Here is a 25,495-nt window from a genome sequence, read left to right as displayed (position 1 = left end):
ATTATGAACAAAGCTAGTGGAGGTGATGAAAGTCCAGTTGAGCTTTTTCAAATCCTAAAAGATGATGCTGTGAACGTGCTGCACTCAATATTCCAGCAAATTTGGAAAACTCAGCAGTGGCCACAGGACTGGAAAAGGTCAGTTTTCATTTCAATCCCAAAGAAAGTCAATGCCAAAGAATGCTCAAACTACTGCACAATTGCACTCACATGCTAGCAAAGTAATGCTCAAAATTCTCCAAGCCAGACTTCAATAGTATGTGAACTGTGAAATTCCAGATGTTGAAGCTGGATTTAGAAAAGGCAGAGGAACCAGAGATCAAATTGTCAGCATCCATTGGATCATTGAAAAAGCTATAGAGTTCCAGAAAAAACATCTACTTCTGCTTTATTGACTATGCCAAAGCCTTCGACAGTGTGGATCACAACAAACTGCAGACAATTCTTAAAGACATGGGAATATCAGACCACCTGACCTGCCTCTTGAGAAATCTGTATGCAGGTCAAGAAGCAACAGTTAGAACTGGACATGGAACAACAGACTGGTTCCAAATTGGGAAAGGAATACATCAAGGCTGTGTATTGTCACCCAGCTTACTTTTTTCTTTTGCTTACATTTTTATATGCAGAGTGCATCATGAGAAATGCTGGACTGGATGAAGCACAAGCTGGAATCAAGATTGTCAGGAAAAATATCAATAACCTCAGATATGCAGATAACACCACATTTATGGCAAAAAGCAAAGAGTAACTAAAGAGCCTCTTGATGCAAGTGAAAGAGGAGAGTGAATAAGTTGGCTTAAAACTCAACATTCAGAAAACTAAGATTATGGCATCTGGTCCCATCACTTTATGGCAAAGAGATGGGGAAACAGTGGAAACAGTGACAGACTATTTTGGGGGGCTCCAAAATACTGCAGGTGGTGCCTGTAGCCATGAAATTAAAAGATGTTTGTCTTTGGAAGAAAAGTTATATGCAACTAAGATAGCATATTAAAAAGCTGAGACATTACTTTGCCAATGAAGGTCTATCTAGTCAAAGCTTTGGTTTTTCCAGTTGTCTTGTGTGGATGTGAGATTTTGACTATAAAGAAAGCTGAGCGCTGAAGAATTAATGCTTTTGAACTGTGGTGGTGGAGAAGGCCCTTCAGAGTCCCTTGGACAGCAAGGAAATCCAACCAGTCCTTCCTAAAGAAAATCAGTCCTGAATATTCATTGGAAGGACGGATGCTGAAGCTGAAACTCGAATTGGCCACCTGATGTGAAGAGCTGACATTTGAAAAGACACTGTTGTTGGGAAAGATTGAAGGCGGGACAAGAAGGGGACGACAGAGGACAGATGGTTGAATGGCATCACCAAGTCAAAGGACATGAGCTTGAGTAAGCTCCGGGTATTGGTGATGGACAGGGAAGCCTGGCTTGCTGTAGTCCGTGTCATCGCAAAGAGCTGAACATGGCTGAGTGACCGAACAGTTAGGAAACAAATTTGTAGGGAAAGGATTATACAGTAGCTTCCCCTTAATTGCAGTTTCACTACCCTTGGTTTCAGTTCCCTGTGGTCAACCCTCGTCTGAAAATATGAAATGGAAAACTCCAGAAATAGGCATTTCACACGTTTGAAGCAGCACCCCCGTTCTGAGTGGAGTGATGAAATCACGTGCAGTCTGGCGGGACTCTTGTCCTCTGACAGTAGCGAACCTTCCTTCCTCCAGCATGCCCCGCAGTCAGCCTAGTCACTCCGGGGTCGTCTAGGTTATCGGATTGACTGTTGTGGTAAGGCTGTGTTTATGTTCAAGTAACTCTACTTCCTAAGAGCCTAAAGCATGCAAGCAGAGACGCTGGCAGTTCAGATATGCCAAAAAGAGGCCGTAAAGTGCTTCCTTTAAGTGATGAAGTGTAAGTTCGTGATTTAACAAGGAACTGGTAAAAACCTTATGATGAAGTTGCTAAACTTCACGGTAAGAACAAAATTTTCTATCTGTGAAACTGTGAGGAAGGGAAAAGAAACATATGCTAGTTTTGCAGTCTTAACTGTCAAACTGCAAAAGTTATGGTCACAGTGCATAAGTACTTAAGATAGAAAAGGCAGTATATTTGTACAACAAACATATAGAGAGGCCACTTTCACATAACTTTTATTGTAATATATTCTTATACCAGTTCTATTTTATTGTTAGTTATTGCTATTTATCTCTCACTGTGCCTATTTTATAAACTGAACTGTATTAGAGGTGTGTATATGTACAAAAAAAAAAAAAGCATAAAATATGGATTCGGCACTAACCATGGTTTCAAGCATTCACTGAGGGTCTTGGAAAGCATTCCCTTCTGATAAGAGGAGATTACCATAGTGGCATTATGAATTTTAATAGACAAAAGCATAGCTTAGAAAGATAAATCATTCTAGTAAATAAATAGATTTATATTTGTCATTTGGTATATGGTGATTTTCAACTATATAATGTATATTGCATTAAAGAAATCTGGAAAGAAACCATTGCATGTAATTTATTAGTATATAGAAGAGAAATCATAATGGCTTTGTCTGATAGTTTTAGTACCTTTATAATCTCATATAAAGTGTTTACAAATGTCACAAGATTGGAGGCTGCTGAAAAATAGACAATAAAATATTTTTCTTTGGAAGGAGTAACTCAATAGCATATTATAAATGCTAGTTTCTCAGAGTTCTGAAAAGGTTCCCAAGTGACCCAAAGACTTTTTATTTTTATTTTTGAAATCACACTATGACTCATTTTTGTACTTTAGTTAAAGGATTAACTTCAAATAATATGTTATGACAGTAACTCTTAGACCTAGAAACATAAGAGTTAAGATGGTAAATTCACTATGATATCTGAGATCTAAAGCCAAGAAACATGTGGGAATATATTCGTAACATCCTAATGAGCTGTCTATTGGGCCTTCCAACTTTGAGAGATCCACTTCTAAATAAAATGCATCTCTGGTTATTCATTCGTTGATGGTTATATGAAAACTTCCACTTAACAATGGCTTCTTGAGCAGTAAATAAATATCTAGAAATTAGTGACTGTGATTATATGATGGTATATCCTGAATGTCTAAGAGAAAAGAAATTTTTAGAAGAGAGGGAATTCAGAAAAAACAAGTAAATATCTCTTTAAAGAAAAAGGAGAATATTATTTTATAAAATAACAAAATATAATGAAAGGGTATACCATCAATAGCCACAAAAACATGCATAAAAATAGATTCTAAAATGTAGTATGAAGCTCTTTCATTAGACATATTAGAGAATTTAACTAGAAACGTAAGAGAAATCTAGATGAAATATAATTGTGTAGTGATGTATTTCTGGAAAAGACATTATTGATTAGATTTCTATTCACAAATAAATGAAGAATATTTTGAGGTCAATAAGAATTTTTTTTTTCCACTTAAACTGGTGTGTCTTTTGCCTGCTGAAGTCCCTGTGATGTGTTTGTAGATGTAGAATGTCTCAACTTTCCAATGGAGATTGAAGCCATAGAAGCCCCTTTAAGGGTAAAGGCAACAAATTTCCAGGCCAAAACAAGACTCATGGCTACAAGATAGTCTGGCTATAGGGGAAATTATGTCAATTCAAAGAGGCATTTTTTAGGGCTCACTCTTTACAAAGAATGCTTCTACACAAATTCCTAGTCATATAAGATTTGGTCATTATGAAGAAAATGGATAAATTTGCATATGGTGACAAGCTCCAAGGGAGTAAATAGTTAAAATTCTGGTACCTTTCCTTTGGTGGTTCAGTATAATAAGAACTCCTCAGACTGAGGTTCCCCTGTCAGTCCAGGGGCTAAGACTTCACGTTCCAATGCTTGGGGTGGGTTCGATCCTTGTTTGGGGAGCTAAGATTCCACATGCCTCAGGGTCAAAAATCCAAAACAAGCAAATGAACAAACAAATAAAACAGAAGCAATATTGTCACAAATTCAATAAAGACTTTAAAAATAGTTCACATCAAAAAAAGAAAAAGAAAGAAAGAAAGAAAACCTCAGTTTGATTAGAAAAGTTCTGATTGAGGTCCATTGGCAAGAAGTCACCAAGGATCACTCACTAGGAGAAAATGAACCCTGGGCTAGTGATCCAGACACAAAAACAGGATCTTGGGAATTTGTGAGACCTTAGGGTTATCTTAAGGAATGTGTCACACTGGATCTGAAAGTTGCTATGAGTTAAGATACCTGATATAATCTTGGGCTCTGGAGAAAATATGAGAAGTTATCTCTGAATCCAAAAACCTGAAACCTTGGGAAATTGCTCAAAAAACAAGGTTTATAACATTTTAAAGTTACTTTGGCACCAATGATATCCTATGACCATCTGCAGATCCATCTCAAGCTCTATATTGAAATATCTTTCTATAAAATTAATTAATATATCTATTTTTTAGGGGTACTTTTCAGGGTATGATTTGTTCATGTTGCTCAATAGCTTTTTCATGAGTCTTCATGGGAGAATCAATATCTATGTATTTATATTTCTCCTTGACAATTAATTAGCCTTTATCTTGTGAGGCCTTATATATAGATTTCCTGAGTGAACAACCTACACTTTTTACACTTTGGCCCTTGGAAAATGTATTGCTAGTGTGTAGTCACAAAACAAATGTTCAGTAGATCATGATATGTATTCTTACTCTTCTCTTTTCCTTTTTGTACCTTTAATATATGCTAGTTGGTGGGGTTTGACAAACCTTTGAAAGTTACTTTAAATCCTTCTGTGTTTCTAGTTAAACATTAGAGACCAGACACTGGCACTGATCAACAGTCCTTCCTAACATTTAATAAAAATGATGGTAAAAGAGTATAAAGATTGCCCCTTGACTTTGTGAATTTATTCTCTGAATTTAATGTGATTTTGACAGGACAGAGAGACAAATCTATATATTCAGTTTGCCTTGTTAATATAGAAGTCAGAACAAATTTTAAAAATAGGTTATAGCTTAGTCATAGAACTTTAATTACAGTAAAGAAATTATCAAACAAAATTGGAAATAGTAACCTGTAGTTTTAGTAATTTTAGCAACTATTTGTCTCCTTGGTGCCAAGTACTCTGCTTTGCATTTTAATATATATTGCCTCCAACCCTAATGGCAACACTGTATATAGGTAGTAATATTGTTTTAATTATTTGTGTTTAATTATTACTAGATAATTCATTTATGAAAACAGTTTTAATATAAATTATATTAAGACACACATATACAGAATAGAACTCAGAGGTCACTTCAGTTTCTTCATTTCTATCCTCCTCCCTGGAGATGCTGCCACCCCACAGAGTCTCATTAAAGAAGCAACCTGTTATTAACTACAATAGTCCAGATGTGCATCTTGAGAATTCAGCTTGGTGCTGTTCAGATAGATTCTGAAGTGCCCGTCAACCCCAAAGTATTTTTTTATTTTCACATCTGCTGACTGAAACAACTTCTCTTGGTGAGTAAAGACTATTTAGAAGGATGCACTGGCAAATTTTTCTCAGGTAGAATCTCTACTCTTAGCTGTAGTTTCTTTGTTCGTTTGTAGCTCTAACTTCGCTGTTGCTATTTTCCTCTTTAATTATACAGAAAACTGACAGGAAATGTACATAACATTCCCTATGGATTAGACAGAGAGCTATGTTAATGTGAGAGAGAGAGAACAGACATTGCCCCTACCAAATGCTTACACATGACTAAGTACTGCACATTCAGATAAATGATTGCACATGAAAATTGGTGTTTGCCTGTCCTGGAGGCTGCCTGAAAACATAATTACCCATTCTGCACTCAGGGTTCTGTTTTTTTCACAACTCAGACCTTAGAAAATGCATATTTTCCACTTTACAAACTTATTTAACGGTGCTGTTTTAGCACCTGCCTTAGAAAACATTCCTGCTCATGTAAACTCCTATGTGTGATAACTTTTCTTTTAGTGCTTAAAAGTACAAGGACTTATTTGAGTGATTTTTAAAATAATGTTTTATTCCAAAAAGCACTAAGAAAATTTATCTTTTCTCCACATGTAATGGCATTAAATTTTATAACTAAAGTCCATATTTATAAATAAGAGTACATCTGATCCTTCTATACTAGAACTAAGTATTTCAGGATGGAGAAATTCCATTGCCTTTCTAATTTCATTTAGAACCTTAGCAGAAGGTTCTTTGTATTCTGTCAGTACACTGAGGAAAACTATGTAGATAGCTTTGTTATGGAGTGCTATTTGAAATTTGATGGAAAAATTTCAATAAGAAGCAATAAGAAAATAAATAAATGTGTTAGATCTTATGGGCTGAATTGTTTTCCTCCACAGATTCTTATGTTGAACTTCTAACCCTTGTTACCTCAAAATGTGACTGTTATTGGAGATATATTTTTTTAAATTATTTATTGTTTTTTAACACCAAGAACATTTTGTATTGGGGTATAGCTGCTTAACAATATTGTGATAGTATCAGGCGATAGGGAGGGGATTCAGCCGTACATATACATGTATCTATTCTCTCTCAAACCCCCTCCCATCCAGGCTGGCACACAATATTGAGTGGAGTTCCACATTGTATACAACAGGCTTTTGTTGGTTATCCATTTTAAATATAGCAGTGTGCACTTGAGCTTCCCAAAGTCCTTAACCATCTCTTCCAACCAGCAACCATGAGTTTGTTTTCTAAGTCTGTGGGTCTTTCTGTTTTGTAAGTAAGTTCATTTGTCTTTTCTTTTCAGATTTCACATATAAAGGATGTCATATGATATTTCTCTGTCTGGCTTACTTCACTTAGTATGACACTCTCTAGGTCCATCCATGTTGCTGCAAATGGCCTTATTTTGTTCTTTTTAATGGCTGAATAATATTCCATTATATATATATGTATATATATAATATTCACATATATATATGTATATATATCCCACATCTTCTTTATCCATTCCTCTGTTGGTGGACATTTAGATTGTTTCCACATCTTGGCTATTGTAAACAGTGCTATAGTGAACATCTTGGGTGTGCATGTGTATTTCTGGACCATGTTTTTCTCTGGATACATGCTCAGGAGTGTGATTGCAGGGTCATATGGTAACTCTATTTTTAGGTTTTTAGGGAACCTCCATACTGTCCTCCATACTGGCTGTGCCACTTTACATAGCCACCAACAGTGCAGGAGGTTTGGAGTTAGTCTTATCAAGGTAATTAAGGTAAAATCAGGTGATATGGGTGAGACCTGATCCAATATGACTAGTGTCCTTATAGTAAGAGATTAGGATACACAAAAAAAGAGATTATATGAAGACATAGGGAGAAGATAGCTATCTACAAACCAATGAGAGAGACCCTCAAAAGAAACCAACCTTGCTGACACCTGGATATTGGAATTCTAGTCTCTAGAACTGTGAGAAAATAAATTTATGCTGCTTTAACTACCCAGTTTATGGTATTTTGCTATGACTGGTCCTAGAAACCCAATATACTAGGCATTAAAGAAAACATGAGTATAAGTTACTACAGAGAGAACAAAAACTAAAAAATAATACAGAGGTCATTGGCCAATAACTGAGTATATCTTTGTAATCACATGAATTAGTATATAGGAAATGGAATGATAATGACTTTGAGATTGAGACTATGCAATTGTTACAGAATTCTTTATTTAAAATGTCTAAATTTCAAATCTACAGAGATTTCCAGGGCACCAATTTATGGATGCACTAGCTTTGTTAAATTACTTATGAGATGCACAAAAGAATAAGGGGCTCCTTAGGTAAATAAGTCTTATTTGTATAATTATAAGGTTAGAAGAGACCTTGAGTCATTTCGAAGCTTTTTCCTTTGACTGAAACCGAATGTAATATTCTTTCCAATTCATTTATGTGAAAGTGTTTGTCTCTGTAACTTGTTGTGAACGTGATTGTCTATCTTCCCAATAGCAAGTCTCCTCAATTATCCGTGATTTTATAACAATGATTTCTGCCAAGCCACATCAAATTGGCAACATTTGGGGCATGTGTCATGTGTCTCTTGTTAAATATTCTGGTTAGTCTCTGAGTTTAAAACCTAAAGTAAAGGCTATATAAAATGAAAAGTAGTCTTTAAAAATACAAATTCTTTTATAGATTGAATACGCACAATGCAGGATGAACAATGCATTTTATAACAGATGCTTTTAGTTGGATGTCCTTGGGAAACACACTTAATCTATAATCAACCTTTATCAAAATGGAGATGCCAATGTTTATTTCATAAGTATTTTTGTGCATATTCCATTTACAAGTAATTCTTATAAAGTGCTTACTATGGTATATTCCTTGGTGACTCAGACAGTAAAGAATTTGCCTGCAATGCAGGAGACCTGGGCTTGATCCCTGAGTCGGGAAGATCCTCTGGAGAAGGGAATGGCTACCCACTGCAGTATTCTTGTCTGGAGAATCCCATGGACAGACAAGCCTGGCGGGCTATAGTCCATGGGTTTGCAAAGAGTAAGACATGATTAACACTTTCACTTGACTTTCATGGTATATTCACATTGCTTGTTAGAATTAATACCTTGCAAATTTGTTTTGAGAATTCAATAAGCGGGTAAGTGCCCGTTCAAACATAGTGGACACTTGACAAGTATTAGTTTATCCTCCCTTTTTGGTTAAAAAAGGAAAACAGAAAGTTTGTGATTCAAGAGAGGAAAAGAGGACGGGGAGAAGATGAAGCTAGGGAGGTAAGGAAGTTCTTTGGATCTTCATATTCAAACCATCTAATAAGAGCTACTTGCCCTTTCTTATCTAAATACTGAGTTGATTTTTCTTTCTCACTTTTGGTATTTCAGTTTTTTGCCTTTAGACAATATGACTAAACCATCCCTGTATGATTATTTTTTATTCTTATTTAAGAAAGGTTTGCTAAATATTTAAAAATCAGTTAAAGATAAACTTATAATTTCTCTTTGTAATTAACTGGAGTCATTTATTATTTCTATACTTACTTTGCTGGGAAAGACTGAAGGCAAGAGGAGACAGGGTAAACAGAGGAGGAAATGGTTGAATGGCATCACTGACTCAATAGACATGAGTTTGAGCTTGAGCAAACTCTGGGAGATGGTGAAGGAGAAGGAAGCCCGGCATGCTGCATTCATGGGGTCACAAAAAGTTAGACACGACTTGGTAACTGAACAACACCACCTACTTATCTGGAAATGCATATGCACACATAAGCCACAAATATCAAACACTTGGCTTGTATAGTTGCTTTTTGCCTATATAGTCCTACATATCCTCTCATATCTTTTTGCCCTGTGTGATATTCTGTTATTTTTCAAGAAAGTTATTTTTATTTCTTTGATTAAATGTTTACAAAAAAGTAAAAAATCTCCCTCATCACTACCTGAAATTCTCTTTAATTATAAGAGGATGCAAAGATAGAAATTATGGTGTGCTGCAATCCATGGGATTGTGAGGTGTTGGGACAAGACTTGGCAACTGAACAACAACAACCCATTGTTACAAGATTTGATCAAGATGAAAATACACCTCTCAGATCAGCCAGGAGTCTTTAGAACTAAATACCAAACCCCAGGTAAAGGGAGATCATACTAATTTCAGAAATCACTGTCCAAACTGATTGTCATCAACAAAGCGATTTTTCCTGTTCTACACTTTCAAACAACTGAACAGCAAGCAGTGAACTGGAGCAAATTTCTCATGTAGAGATTGCTGGTTTTTCTGCCTTATCATGTACTCTACTTAGGCAGGTTGTTAATCAGGTAGTTTTGTGCCTGAAAGTTCAAAATAATTCAAGAAAATGACAGTTATTTATCAAATCTAAAGCAGGAAGTAAAAATAGCTTCTACACAGATTATATGTTGCAAAATAATCTGCTTCTAAGAGAAGAGGCAATTTCTGGCTTTTAAGATGTAAAAATAATTGAAAGTTTCCAATTTCCTTAAGAGGCAGCCTATAGTTTTTGTTGAGTGCTAGTTGTGGTTGCAACTCTAATAGGAAGGGAAATAATGTAAACATATAATGCAAAAAGTGCCTTGTGAAAGTGCTCATTGAATTTAGCATAATCGTTACTATATTATATAATGCACTTAAATGTAATTGAGTACCAAACAGGCTTGTAATAGATACCTCACTGTGAATCCTGACAATTACAGTTAACTTTATTTTAAAATATATGTTTATGTTTTGAAAGAAAAAAATCGAGGGGCACTAAAATAGTCTTCCTACAATTTTTGTTACACTGAAATGTAGAATTGTTTGTTCTGTTTAAATAACACTGAAGTCTATTTAGGGTTTTAAAAACAAACAGAAATAATCAAATATCAGTCAAAACTCTTTGTTTTTCTATTGCTGAAAAACCTTAGCTGGAATATGTTACAAAATGTTATATCATCTACATAAGAAAATTACAACTATGTCAAGATTAAAAAATGTGTTGCTTTTCTGGGTGACGTATTTTGAGTAAGGACAAACCCATGCATTGGAGTGCTGTGTCTTGAGTGAATTCTTGGTGTTGCAGAAGCTGTGACTATAAGACCCTCACTTCCTTCCAGCATCTACTTCAGCTTACTAGTTTTACTAAAATCTAGGACACAAAGTGGTCATGTGGAAAACAATCTTCCTAGACCTAAGTAAGAAATAGGTCCTCTCTAAGAATTTTAAAAGTTTTGAATTTTAGGGCAGTAGCAAAAAAATTATAGTGAGTCCTTAATAGCAGATCATGGACCAATATCATTAAGATGAAATCGTTCATTATGTCACCTAAAAATGGATGATTGATTAGTCTTATTTTAATCATTTTAATGCCTGGATCTTTCCACTAAACCTTGCCCTTTTAATTTGAAATTTCAAAAAAACATCAAACAGAATCTCTAAACCTTAATCAGAACATGATATAAATAAACAATATATTAAATACTCAAACTATGATACATCTTATCCACAACATTCTGATATGTGCATCAAATAACTCTAGCAGAGGGAGGGAGGGTCAGAATGGGAAACACATGTACACCCATGGCTGATTGATGTGAATGTATGGCAAAAATATTGTAAAGTAATTAGCCTCCAATTAAAATTTTAAAAAAAAGAAGGAAAAAAAAAGAAAAAAAATAACTCTAGCAGAGAGTCACTTATTAAAAGTGAAGAGAAAATCACTATCTGATATGTAACTACCTTGTGCACTTAAAAAATTATAATTTCATATAACATATATACTATGTTTTATGAAACACACTACTTAATTGATCCCTTGATATGTTTTAAGTATTGGGTTGGTCAAAAAGTTCTTTTGGATTTTTCATAAGGGTATGGAAAAACCAGGGGCTTCCCAGGTGGCCCTAGTAGTAAAAAACCCACCTGCAAATGCAGGAGACATAGAGACACAGGTTCGAAAACTGGGTCAGGAAGATCCCCCAGAGGAGGGCATGGTGACCCTCTCCAGTTCTCTTGCCTAGAGAATCCTTTAGACAGAGGAGCCTGGCGGGCTACAGTCCATAGAGTCACAAAGAATCAGGCACAACTAAAGTGACTTAGCAAGCATGCACACATGGAAAAACCAAAATGAACTTTTTGGCAGATATATCATGCATATGTTAAAATCAAAAGAACAGATTCTAAGACGTAAAACTACCCAATTCTACCTTTGTAATAAGTGAAAGTGAGTTTTAACTAAGCAGCAAAAATGATAATCAAAATTATTAGCATTAAGATATTACTTTAGATATAAAGGAAGATGAAGAGAAAAGAAATTCCATATTGGGAAGATAGGAGATACATAAAGACACATTAAAATAAGATGAGTAAGAGAGACGACAAGGAAAGAGTTGACTATGGTGACCTATATCATATCATAGATCCATCAATCCTCACGTGTCCTACCTTCTTTACAGCACAAGTTTATTCATGTCTGAGCAGACCAACCAGGTCTTCCCAGTCGCTCTCTGTCTACATTAGTGTTAGGCACTCAGTCGGTCCAAGTCTTTGCGATCCCATGAGCTGTAGCCCACCTGATTCTTCTCGCCATGGATTTCTCCAACAAGAATACTGGAGTGGGTAGCCATTCCCTTCGTCAGGGATCTTCTCGAGACCCAGGGATCAAACCCAGGTCTCCTGAATTGCAGGTAGGTTCTTTGCCATCTGAGCCACCAGGGAAGCTGCATAAAAGATGCCATTCTGTAAAATCACATTCCTATGGAGTCATAAATGTTTGTATTGACTGCACAGTATCACCTGTAAGATTTCAATTGCATGCTATAATATTTAGATTTTAGACTGTAAAGATGATTATACCAAAATTAAGCAGTATTTAAAAATCAGCTCAGAAAATAATTATTAATTAATCTTCCTTTCCCCTAAAACCAGAGAAGATCTTTGAGTAAAGGCTATAAATAGAATGGAATAAAATTTTAGTATTTGTGGCAGCAGGGAGCACATTAGTGGCTCTATCACTTAGAAATCCTTTGGCTCTTCCTGAATGACAACACAATTTATTTCCAATGTTATCAGAAAACTAAGGTGAAAGATTGGGAAATTTCAGTATTCCTACTACATCACCCTCTGAATACCCCCTTTTGCATTCTCACCAAAAACAGAAGCTGGAAAGTACCAATGTATTTGTTTTCTTATTTAGCCAGTTTCTAATGAAAGGTTGAGTAGTGAGAGTTGCCTCTTACAAAATCCTCTTTTCACAAATAATTAACTAAGGACCAGAGTAGTTACTTCACATTCATCTAGCTGAGGCCAAGGCCAGTATTAAAGCTTGGTTCAGTCAATAATTTCATTTCATTTCCGTGTCAAGTTGCCTCAAGCAAGCAAGTAATCAGGCAATGCTTTTTGTGCAGGACTCATTAATAGCCATTTTGTGTATTGTCTGAAGACCATCATGCTATTATGAGAATTTCCACCAAAAAGCTATTCAGATTTTATAACATTAGAAAATTTTCTCTGTAATTAAACACATAAAAAGCATGCATTTGTGACTTTAACAGGTCATTAAAATATGTGCAAGTACCACTATTAAAAAATGCTGAGTCTTAAGAGATCCTTTCCTGGGAGTCATGTATTTTTATAAAGTATATTTGAAAATTTGCACTTGCTCTGCCAATTTTTACTGCACACTTCACTGCACAGGCAGAAGGCATTCTTTCCACTGTCAAATCCCTAAAAAAAAAACAAAAAACAAAAAAAAAACACAGCACTTTGCTTTACTCTTTACATGGGTTTGCTCCTATCTTAAATTATCTTTTCTGTTACCCCAGTACAAAAATAGAAACTCTGTAAATGCAGAAACATTGCTTTATTTTTTTAAAGTAGTCACTGTTATAATGAATGAACCAGTGAGTGAATGTATGGCCACATGAGAAGAAAGAGGGACATAGCCTTCTGATTTTCTAATAAATGTCTTATGAAACTTTTATAAGATTTTGGATTGTCTTCATAGACAGTAGAATGAGTAGTAACTAGTATCTACTGGCACTTCCCTGGAAGGTAAACCCCAGAAAATTAGTCACAGCTTTGCGGCATTATAATACAGATTTGGAAAATTCATTTAACTTTCCCAGAGCTTCAGACTTGAAAATATTGGCACTTTTCTGAGTTAATGACAAGATTATTTCATAGATGCCTGGTTCCCCAGCATTCATTTCTATTACTCCCTCCTTCCTCCTCTCGGAATCATAACCACAGCCAATTTTTACTTGGCTGCCACCATTTTGCGTCTGGTCAGTACCGGTTGCCTAAGAAACATATTGGGATTTCAAATCATCTTAGTTAAAAATTGAATTGGAAACATATAAGTTCTGTACCCTTCAGCTTGTACTGCTTCCAATTACATGGAATTCCAATACCTCATAGAAATTACTCTGAGGTTAGTCCTTTCCAGGTTAAGAGAAGCAGGAGATCTCTTTTTTAAGTGCAGATGTCCAAATTGGAATCTGAAAAGATTAAATACTTTATAAAGGATTATGGTATTTATTTCAAGTTGGTATGTTCAGACTCCTTTAATAAGTGATCTTTTAAAATTTCTGAAATATTTAAGATTATATACAGCATCACCCATTTCTGGTAGTAGATAATTTTTTAAACAAAAGTCAAATAAAAAAGTTATGGAGCTCTAATCCATGTATATATTCACTTCTAAGTTGAAACAATATGTATAATGACTTTTTGTAAGTCAGAATGAACAGAGGAGTCAGTGGGAATAGAAAGCAAAAAATATTTTAAAAACTTACTTGGGGAACATTTTTTTCTCATTTAAAAATATCAGGTTGGTGAAATTCAGGAAGAAATTCAATTTTTAAATATTTTTAGACTTTAACACCCACAAAGAGCACCCTCAGACCTTTAAAATCAGATAGAACTAAAGTGTCCTGTCAAATCTGGACCTAAAATTAAAGCATCCTGCCATATCTGTAAAAATAGCAATAAAATCAATACTGTGAGTAATTTAATTTAAATGGCTATTTTACTGTTTCATCTTGACCTGGGAGGATGATAATATCAATATTAATGTGATAATTAAAGTATATTATAATGTGTCTATAGCAACAATACTCATTTCAGCAGAGCATGATCGCTTGTTAAATATGCAGAGCTTGTGCAAATGTCAACACTGATAAAACTGCATCTCTGTGTGTAATCCTAATTGAATATTGAAGTAGATCCTTTGTTTTTTCTTCTGTCGATAACGATTAAGACAATCATGGTTCTTTTACAGAACAATGAGTTGATAAAGTCTTAAATGAATACAGGGTTTCAATGCCAGCATAAGAGAGGTGGAAAGAAATAAGGAATATGTTTATGATCTTTCTCAAATTATAAAAAGGCTTAAGAAAAGTATAACATTTTACCTTCATTTATAGTTTTCTTACAGATACTTAAAAATTTCCCTGAGAAAATTTATAGACAGAACATTTAGCCAAAGGGAAAAAAAAAATCTTAAAATGTATAAAATGTTGACTTTATAGGTGGTTAAATTCTATTTTTGTATATGTGAACTGAGTCTAATTTTAAAAGGAGAGAAAATAACTGCCACATTTTAATACGATCATTAAAAACTGAAGTTATTTTTTAAAACATTCCCCTGAATTTACTGATATAATTGACATAGAATATTGTGTAACTTTGATGTGTGGAACATGTTGGTTTGATACACTTAAATATTGCAGTATGGTTACCACCTTAGTGTTATTTAACACCTCTGTTTCATCACATAATGATTGTTTATCTTTTGTGATGAGAACATTTAATATTTATTCTTCATCTCTCAAGTACATCATATAGTGTTGTTATTTGTAGTCACAATGCTGTGCATTAGGTCGCCAAATGTACTCATTTTCTTGGGAAGTTTGTGTGCTCTTTGACCAATATCTCTCAGTTTTCCCCACCCCCATTCTCTGATATTGGATATCTTACTCTCTGTCTCTATAAGTTCAGTTTTTTTTAGATTTCACACATAAATGATGCCGCACAGTATCTGTCTTCCTCTGTCTGACTGATTTCAGTTAACATAATGTCCTCAGGACCATCCACGTTGTTGCAAAAGGAAAGATTTTGTTCTTTCTCATGGCTCCACAACTTCTTTATCCATTTATCTACTGATGGATCTTAGGTTCTTTTCATATCTGGGCTTTTGTGAAAAATGCAATAAGCACAGAATGCAGGTATCTCTATGGGATACTAATTTAATTACTTTGGATATATACCCAGTAGTGGGATTACTGGATCATATGGTAGTTATACTTTTTAACTTTTTGAGAATCCTCCGTACTGTTTTCCATAATAGCTGTACCAAATAACATTCCCATCAACAGTGCTCAAGGGTTCCCTTTGCTCCACATCCTTGCTGACACTTGTTATCTAGTAATTTTTTGAAGATAGCCATTCTAACAGATGTGAGGTGAGACCTCATTGAGGTCTTGATTTGCATTTCCTTGATGATTAGTGATGTTAAGCAACATTTTAGGTAGCTGCTGGCAGTTTGTCTTCCTTGGAAAAATATCTAAAGTAATCTGCCTTTTTTAACCGGGTAGCTTGTTCTTTGTTTTGTTTGTTGTTGTTGTTATTGAGTTGTATGAGTCTTTTAAAATGCAGTTTGGATATTAACCCATTAAAATTAAATACAAAATGGAAACTGGACTTGAGAATTCTCTGAGTAGACAACACCATTTAACCACGTAAGTAAAACTAAAATCTAGCTTATTTTATGAATATAAGCAAAACTTAACTTAGTTAATTTCATGTAAATGCCTCTGACAACCTTAAAAAGAGCTTGTCATCCATCTTAAAATAGTATGAGATAAACACTTTTAGCCTGCTGTATGAAATTTCCCACTATAATAACTAATCATTGTAAAGGTTAACAACTTCCTTGTTTTCATTTCATAAGCCACCTGTCATTTCGTGCCCCTGAGTTTCACATCAGTCTTTGAATTTGGAAGCTCCCGGTTTGCAAACTGTTCTTATATGCCAAATTCTTACTAAATGCTACTTACTGATTTAGTGATTTTAGTTTTGCTGTGTCTGGATTTTTACAACCCTTTATCAGATGCATGATTTGCAAAAATTATCTGCCATTCTGTAGGTTTCCTTTTCATTCCATTGATTGTTTCTGTTGCTCCACAGAAGCTTTATAGCTTGATGTAGCCACTCATTTATCTTTGCCTTTTTTGCTTGTGCTTTTGGAATCATTACAAATAAAACAAAACAAAGAAATTAAAGATTGCCAAGATCTATGCCAAGCTTTTCCCTATGTTTTCTTCTAGGATTTTATAACTTCAGATCTTATATTTAAGTCTTTAAGCCATTTCAGTTTATTTGTCTTTTTAGTGCTGTAGGATAAGTCCAATTCACTTTTTTTGTATCAGTTCAGTTCAGTTCAGTCGCTCAGTCATGTCTGACTCTTTGCAATCCCATAAATCGCAGCACGCCAGGCCTCCCCGTCCATCACCAACTCCCGGAGTTCACCCAAACTCATGTCCATTGAGTCAGTGATGCCATCCAACCATCTCATCCTCTGTCGTCCCCTTCTCCTCCTGCCTTCAATCTTTCCCAACATCAGGGTCTTTTCAAATGAGTCAGCTCTTCGCATCAGGTGGCCAAAATATTGGAGTTTCAGTTTCAACATCAGTCCTTTCAATGAACACCCAGGACTGATTTCCTTTAGGATGGACTGGTTGGATCTCCTTGCAGTCCAAGGGACTCTCAAGAGTCTTCTCCAACACCACAGTTCAAAAGCATCAATTCTTCTGCGCTCAGCTTTCTTTATAGTGTGGTTATCCAATTTTTCCAACAACCTTTATTGAAGAGACTATCCTTTCTATATTGAATATCCTTGGTTCCTTTGTCAAATATTAGTTATTGTAAATGCAGGCGCCTGTTTCTGGGCTTCTCAATTATGTTTCATTGGTCTGTGAGTCTGTTTTTGTTCCAGTACCACACCTCCTTGGTTACTGCAGCTTTGTAGTATAGTTTGAAAGCAGGAAGATTGATGCTTCCAGCTCTGTTCTTTCCTACCATACATTCTGAGGCTTTTTCAGACCTTATAAAGGTACACCTCTTGGCCTCTTGTTCCCTTTTATGACAGAATTCTTAAGCTTATATGCCTACTCTCGAACCTACAACACATCAGGCTGACTGGTGGTAGCTTCTGCTTTATTTTCCTGGGGGTGGCATAAAGCTCAAGTTTGTGATTTCTCCCTCACTGACAGACCCTGGCTGGCACGCCTTCTGTGCTTGCCGCCTGTCTACCAGAGCCCTGGCTCCTTCCTCTGGGACTGCTCACAGGAAACCAGCCACAGATTAAAGGGAGCTGTTGTTTGCCTTACACCTGTTTGTTTGTTGTTGGCATACCCACTCTGTGGGTGTATGTTGCTCCCCTGATCTGCTTCCTCCTCTCAGTTTGGAGCCCCACAACAAGGCTCTGAATGCTGTGAGAGAGAAAGGAGTCTCTTCAGCAGCATTCCACACAGTTGGGGAAGCCAGACATTCACCCACTGGCTTTCTTTCCCCTTCAGGAGAAACCATGTGCCGTTTCCCTTGGGAGTGGTATGATGCTGGCAAAGCCATTGTTCCTCTTAGCCACCCCAAAGCAACCAAACTTTTTCTTCTTTCTTTTTCTCCAGTGGAATGCTTCAACCAAACTTTTTCTTCTTTCTTTTTCTCCAGTGGAATGCTTCTCTTCTGGAACCCTGAACGCTCACAGAGGCTCTCTTGTCCTTAAATGATTCCTCAATATGCGTTCTGGGAGCACTACCAAACCACAGTGAAGAGGAGCTAGAGGTGGTGCCCAGCCTCCTGTAGTTTCCACAGCTGACACTGAAGTCTGTCTGCTTATTACACAGTGCAGAGGTGTGCGGCTTCTGATTGGTCCCTGGACCATGGTGTTGGATCTCGCAGTTTCCTCAAAGGCAATTCTGTTCATGGATGGATAGCCTTCATTTTTGTTGTTGACGTTAGGGACAGATTTAAGGGATAGTGTTTACTGCCATGTTGCTGACATCATTCTCAAATTAAATTTTTGATTTTCCTGAAAAGTTTTATACAATTCAATCTCTGTTTTTCAAATGAATGAAGTTTAGTTAATAATCTCTCCTAATTAAAAAATAGAAATGCTTGGATTTAACCGAAATGACCATGATTACTGAGATAAATGAGAAGCTCAAGAATTTTTTTTTTTAAATTTGATTTGTGGCCCACCTTTGATATCAAAGTCAGACCCATATAATGTAGTTAGATATAAAATTAGGAGTATTAAGTAAGTTGAATGTAGCATTCAAATCCTACCTTTAGCTGTTTCTTAGAACTATTCATGTTCCAAAGTGAATGTGACTTATTAAAAATAAAAAACAGATATCATATAGGTAGTATGAACATAAATACAAATTCTATATTACCATTATCATTGTATCAATATATTATTATATTTAATGCTTTAACTACATTTTACTAAAAGCTACTATGTTTAATCATGGTTCTAAATGATTGCTTGTGTTATATCATCCTATCAGCAAAGCTAGGAGGTTAAAATTATTAATAGCCTGATTTATAAAATGATGAAAATATGGTAGAAAAGTGAGGTCAATTCTTCAAGCTTCATAACTGATATACCCATAACTGGTAAAAATCAAAGTAATGGCAAGGAAAGATATTTTCTAGGGTCTCAACTCTTCTAAATGACTAATAATTAATGGCTTAAAATTTAGATCAGTACAACTTGTTAACAATAGCATAATAAATTTGAGGGAAAAGTAATGGATAGGAATTAATTTATAACTAGGGAATGAGAAATGATGGACTGGATGAAGCCCAAGCTGGAATCAAGATTGTCAAGAGAAGTATCAGCAACCTCAGAAATGCAGATGACACCCCACTTATGCCAGAAAGCAAAGAAGAACTAAAGTATGTCTTGACAAAAGTGAAAGAGGAGAGTGAGAGAGCTGGCTTAAACCTCAACATTCAAAACACTAAGATCATAGCACCTAGTATGATCACTGCATGGCAAATAGATGGGGAAACAATGGAAACAGTGACATACTTTATTTTGGGGGGAGGTAGGCTCTAAAATCACTGCAGATGATGACTGCTGCCATGAAATTAAAACACGCTTACTCCTTGGAAGAAAAGTTATGACCAATCTAGACAGCATATTAAAAACTAGAGACATTACTTTGTCAACAAAGCTCCATCCAGTCAAAGCTATCAATTTTCCAGGAGTCATGAATGGATGTGAGAGTTGGACTATAAAGAAAGCTGAGGACCAAAGAATTGATGCTTTTGAGCTGTGGTGTTGGAGAAGACTCTTGAGAGTCTCTTGGACTGCAAGGAGATCCAAACTCTCCATCCTAAAGGAAGTCAGTCCTGAACATTCATTGGAAGAACTGATGCTGAAGCTGGAACTCCAATATTTTGGCCACTTGATGCAAAGAACTGACCCATTTGAAAAGACCCTGATGCTGGGAATGACTGAAGGTGGAAGGAGAAGGGGACGGCAGAGGATGAGATAGTTGGATGGCATCCCCAACTCAATGGACATGAGTTTGAGTAAACTCCGAGAGGTGTAGTTGGAGAGGGAAGGCTGGCATGCTGCAGTCTATGGAGTCACAAAGAGTCATACACAATTGAGTGGCTGAACTGAACTGAACTGAGGGAATAAAAACATGTTTGGGTTTTCCTAAACTTTGACTTAAAAATAATAAACACTTCAAATTTAAGTATTTTTGCCCTCTTTCCTCTCCAAATAAGAACAAGAAAATGCGAAATATAACATTAACTTCACTGATATATAGCTTAATTTGAACATTCAGAGCTTTTTCTTGCCTGTTTAATTGGCAAACTGATGAAATTACTAGTTGAAATATGTTATGTTTTCACAGGGCAGTTTGATAATATCCACCAAAATAATTTACTATTAATTTAGCATTATTAAGTTACATGTTTTAAAGTATGTGCAAACATATACATTCTTATTTGTATAAATAAAAGAAGAATGCTATGGGAAAAATTGTACAGTGCTTGATAATGATTATTTAACTTAATGAGATAATTAGAAAAAAATTTTGCCTTCTGTAGTACTTTTATATTTTTAATTTTTCTATAACGGGCTTGTAGACCTTTCCAAGCAAAATGCAAATAAATAAAATGCAAGCGTGTATTTAAATACAGTTTGATATTCGCTATGCACAATTATTTTTTCCTATATTTTGACATTGGTATTATTAGAAACCAATAAAAATAAATAATAAATTCTGACAGAATGTGGTCCACTGGAGAAGGGAATGGCAAACCACTTCAGTATTCTTACCTTGAAAACCCCATGAACAGTATGAAAAGGCAAAAAGATAGGACGCTGAAAGATGAACTCCCCAGGTCAGTAGGTACCCAATATGCTATTAGAGATCAGTGGAGAAATAACTCCAGAAAGAATGAATGGATGGAGCCAAAGCAAAAATAACACCCAGTTGTGGATGCAAATCATGATAGAAGCAAGGTTCGATGCCGTTAAGAACACTATTGCATAGGAACCCGGAATGTTCCATCCATGAATCATGGCAAATTGGAAGTGGTCAAACAGGAAGGCAAGAGTGAACATCGACATTCTAGCAATTAGCAAAATTAGATGGATTGGAATAGGTGAACTTAACTCAGATGACCATTATATCTACTACTGTGGGCAGGAATCCCTTAGAAGAAATGGAGTAGCCATCATAGTCAACAGAAAAGCCCAAAATGCAGTACTTGGATGCAATCTCAAAAATGACAGCATGATCTCTGTTCATTTCCAAGGCAAACCATTCAATATCACGGTAATCCAAGTCTATGCCCCAACCAGTAATGCTGAAGAAGCTGTAGTTGAACGGTTTTATGAAGACCTACAAGACCTTCTAGAACTAACACCCAAAAAAGATGTCCTTTGCATTATAGGGGACTGGAATGCAAAAGTAGGAAGTCAAGAAACACCTGGAGTAACAGGCAAATTTGGCCTTGGAGTACAGAATGAAGCAGGCCAAAAGCTAACAGAGTTCTGCCAAGAGAATGCACTGGTAATAGCAAACACCCTCTTCCAACAGCACAAGAGAAGACTCTACGTATGGACATCACCAGATGGTCAACACCGAAACCAGATTGATTATATTCTTTGTAGCCAAAGATGGAGAAGCTCTATACAGTCAGCAAAAACAAGACTGCAAACTGACTGTGGCTCAGATCATGAGCTCCTTATTGCTAAATTCAGACTCAAATTGAAGAAAGTAGGGAAAACCACTAGACCATTCATTTATGACCAAAATCAAATCCCTTATGATTATACAGTGGAAGTGAGAAATAGATTTAAGGTACTAGACCTGATAGAGTGCCTGATGAACTATGGACAGAGGTTCGTGACATTGTACAGGAGACAGGAATCAAGACCACTCCCAGAAAAAGAAATGCAAAAAAGCAAAATGGCTGTCTGAGGAGGCCTTACAAATAGCTGTGAAAAGAAGAGAATTGAAAAGCAAAGGAGAAAAGGAAAGGTATGCCCATTTGATGCAGAGTTCCAGAGAATAGCAAGAAGAGATAAGAAAGCCTTCCTCAGTGATCAATGCAAAGAAATAGAGGAAAACAACAGAATGGGTAAGGCTAGAGATCTCTTCAAGAAAATTAGAGCTACCAAGGGAAGATTTCATGCAAAGATGGGCTCAATAAAGGACAGATATGGTATGGACCTAACAGACGCAGAATATATCAAGAAAAGTTGGTAAAAATACACAGAAGAACTGTACAAAAAAGATCTTCATGACTCAGATAATCATGATGGTGTGATCACTCACACTCGCCTAGAACCAGACATCCTGGAATGTGAAGTCAAATGGGTCTTAGAAAGCATCACTACGAAGCTCAGGGAGGTGATGGAATTCCAGTTGAGCTATTTCAAATCCTGAAAGATGATGCTGTGAAAGTGCTGCACTAATATACCAGCAAATTTGGAAAACTCAGCAGTGGCCACAGGACTGGAAAAGGTCAGTTTTCATTCCAATCCCAAAGAAAGGCAATGCCAGTGACTGCTCAAACTACCACACAATTGCACTCATCTCACATGCTAGTAAAGTAATGCTCAAAATTCTCCAAGCCAGGCTTCAGCAATATATGAACCTTGAACTTCCAGATGTTCAAGCTGGTTTTAGAAAAGGCAGAGGAACCAGAGATCAGATTACCTACATCTGCTGAATTATCAAAAAAGCAAGAGAGTTCCAGAAAAACATCTATTTCTGCTTTATTGACTATGCCAAAGCCTTCGACTGTGTGGATCACAAAAAACTGTGGAAAGTTCTGAAAGAGATGGGAATACCAGACCACCAGATCTGCCTCTTAAGAAACCTGTATGCAGGTCAGGAGGCAACAGTTAGAACTGGACATGGAACAACAGACTGGTTCCAAATAAGAAAAAGAGTACGCCAAGGCTGTATATTGTCACTCTGCTTGTTTAACTTATATGCAGAGTACATCACGATCATGAGAAACACTGGGCTGGAGGAAGCAGAAGCTAGAATCAAGATTGCTGGGAGAAACATCAATAACCTCAGATATGCAGATGATACCACCCTTATGGCAGAAAGTGAAGAACAACTAAAGTCCTCTTGAAAGTAAAAGAGGAGAGTGAAAAATGTTGGCTTAAAGATCAACATTCAGAAACCTAAGATCATGGCATCCGTTCCCCTCACTTCATGGCAAATAGATGGAGAAACAGTGGAAACAGTGGCTGACTTTATTTTGGGGGGCTCCAAAATCATTGCAGATCGTGATTGCAGCCATGAAATTAAAAGACACTTACTCCTTGGAAGGAAAGTTATGACCAACCTAGACAGCATATTAAAAAGCAGAGACATTTCTTTGTCCACAAAGGTCCATCTAGTCAAGCATATGGTTTCTCCAGTGGTCATGTATGGATGGGAGAGTTGGACTATAAAGAATAGTGAGCACTGAAGAATGGATGCTGAACTGTGGTGTTGTAGAAGACTCTTGAGGGTCCCTTGGACTGCAAGGAGATCCACCCTGTACATCCTAAAGAAGATCAGTCTTGGGTGTTCATTGGAAGGTCTGATGGTGAAGCTGAAACTCCAATACTCTGTCCCCTGATGCGAAGAGCTGACTCATTTGAAAAGACCCTGATGCTGGGAAAGATTGAGGGCAGGAGGAGAGGAGATGACAGAGGATGAGATGGTTGGATGGCATCACTGATTCAATGGACATGGGTTTGGTTGAGCTCTGGGAGTTGGTGATGGAAGGGGAGGCCTGGTATGCTGTGGTTCATGGGGTCGCAAATAGTTGGACATGACTGAGCGACTGAACTGAACTGAATAAATACAGGAATATAAAATAACAAAATTCCTGTATAATAACCAACTTATGTCCTCATATTTTTTTTCAATTCTTAAATATATCTTTATAAAACCTATCTTAGCAATAACATTTCTTTTAGTTAATTGTAATTCAATTCATACCATGAAGTCTGAAATGTACAGAAATTTTAGATTGTTTCATACACAGAAGGGTTGTGTCTGTAAGTTCTCTGAATTCTCAGCTTTTCATCTTACTTAAAGAAATGCCAATTTCTTTAATTAATTTAATTAATGGTAATTCTTTGTGTGTGATCATATTTGAACCCAAGTCTCCCATAATGCAGGTAGACACTTTATTGTCTGAGCCACCAGGGAAGCTTATCATATTATATGATTTTAAAGACAAGTTGGAAAGCATTTTTTTATTCACATTCTTTAGTGGTAGGTCACCTTGTACTTTGTAAATGATATAATTATTGTATCTTTATCTTGCATGAGGACATGGAATTTGTTATACATTTTTACAATGTTAGCAGTTATCTTATTGACTTCTTGGTATCATAACTTTATTTTCCCCTGTTTTTCAAAGCCCGGTTTATCTAGTATTTTCACAAAGAGTTTGGACTTTGGCTTGATGAAATCAGTTATAATATTTATTATCTAATTTGTTTAGGAGACATAGATTATGGATGCTGTGTGGGCAGCATTTATGCACCAAAGAAGAAGCTGTGAAGTATCTTGGATTTTAGTTCTATTATTACCTTTCTCTAGCTAACAAAGCCTAAATAGAACTTTTCACATATACCATCCTGTTTCTTCATCCATTAAGTAAGTGGAATCCAACTCTTCCCCCTCTTTGATTTCTGTAAGTGAGATGAAAAGCAAATAAAGGGAAAGAAAGCATTTGGACATGCTTTCTGGGTTCAGCCTCCTGGGTTACTGTTTTAGACACTATCCTATTCCAATAGAAAGTATGGCATTGTTTTATTGTGTCCAGTGGATATTTGAATACCTAACAGTGTTATAGTGTAGAAATGGTCTTTGTGCTACCTATTTAAGAAACTAACTAGGTCAGCATATTTCAACTTTAGTGTAGAAGGGAAATGGTGTAGTGTTCTCTGTTTGAATCTCCTTTTTAATTTCTTTTATCCCCACATGCTGTGTCTAGATAAACTATTTCTTTTTATTGTCTCCCTAAATATTGCTTTAAAATAGTCTATTATTAGTTTTCTCAAAAACCAGAGCACCATAAAAGTCTTGTATTCCAGGCCCCAATGGAGCACTAGCTGAAGAATTTGAAAAGGAGAAATGGTTTTCTCATGGCTAGAGTTCTTTATATAAACATTCCTCAGCATTGCTTTTCTTATATAGAAGACCTACTCTTCAAGAAAGAGAAAGTTAAGCTTCTTTAAGAAAGTTTATTGTATTGTAATAGCATGCCACATTTATTCTTTGTTCCAGAAATTAATATGTTTTTCCATATATTAACTGTTTTTACTTTCAACAATTCTCAGAGGCATAGATAGACAAGGAAACTAAGATGTAGAAATTTGAATAACTTGTCCAAAGTCACAGCTATTTAATGGCAAAGTCAGGATTTGAACCTAAGCAATCTGATGTGAGCGCACTTGTGTTCATCAAATCTGTTGCATTTACATCTTACATTTCTGTTTCTGATATGAATTCATAACCTGCTT

The sequence above is a fragment of the Cervus canadensis genome, chromosome 8, assembly GCF_019320065.1.
Source record: "Cervus canadensis isolate Bull #8, Minnesota chromosome 8, ASM1932006v1, whole genome shotgun sequence".
NCBI lineage: Eukaryota > Metazoa > Chordata > Mammalia > Artiodactyla > Cervidae > Cervus > Cervus canadensis.
This window is presented reverse-complemented; position numbering follows the sequence as displayed.